This window comes from Frankliniella occidentalis, unplaced genomic scaffold (genome assembly GCF_000697945.3).
Source record: "Frankliniella occidentalis isolate FOCC.00 unplaced genomic scaffold, Focc_3.1 Scaffold630, whole genome shotgun sequence".
Lineage (NCBI taxonomy): Eukaryota > Metazoa > Arthropoda > Insecta > Thysanoptera > Thripidae > Frankliniella > Frankliniella occidentalis.
The window spans coordinates 7,695-8,577 of NW_026267745.1; positions in this window are offsets into that span (position 1 = coordinate 7,695).

Here is an 883-nt window from a genome sequence, read left to right on the forward strand (position 1 = left end):
GTCGCTGATGTCCTCGCCGCGCCGCTGCGCGTTGAGCAGCACGTCCAGGAAGGGCCGCAGGCGAGCCTTCCTCTTCACGCCTGCGTTTGGAAAGAGCGGTGAAAAGTAAGACCTCAATGTTGGAGAACATTGAACCGACAACCTCCGGCCCAGGCTAAAATAACCATGGTTCACCATAGTTATCTTGGTAACTTGACGATGGATTATGGTTTTCGGTTTCTCAACCATAGTTTTCCGTACCTTTAACCATGGTGTCTCATGGTTACCATGGATTACCATGACCATAATACTATGGTTAATCAACATTAAACCATGAGAGACCATGGACTACCATGCATGACCATAATTGATATTTTACCATGGCCTTCCCCATGGTTATTTTAGCCTGGGGGGCCTCGTCTGCTCCTCACACGACGTCGGCGAGGGCTAGACGGTAGATCTCAGTGTAGAGCTTTGGAAACCCAAGTAAATGTATGCATTTCTGCCTGAATACCTCCGTATACCGGGTGTCCGGGAGAATACGCGATCGGCGGCCGGTTGCCTCCCGCCACCTCCACCGCTCCCCCCTCACCCTCCACGCCTCCACGCCAGTGCGTAGGCAACCCATCAAGCTGCCGCGTATTCTCCTGGACACCCGGTATGCAGCAGGTAGTGTGGGGTAATGATGATGTATGCATGAGATAGTGTACACATGGCTGTGTACCCATTCTGCTGCATAGATGATGAGGTACACTTCATGATGCTTGTTGCTTACGTTTATAGGTATTCAGGAGCCAATGCATAAATGTCATATGTCACATCACACTCTAAATGTCAAGGGACAATTTTGTCCGTAGATTTGCAACGATTTCGTGCACATCCAGAAAGGATGCAATTTTGTTCT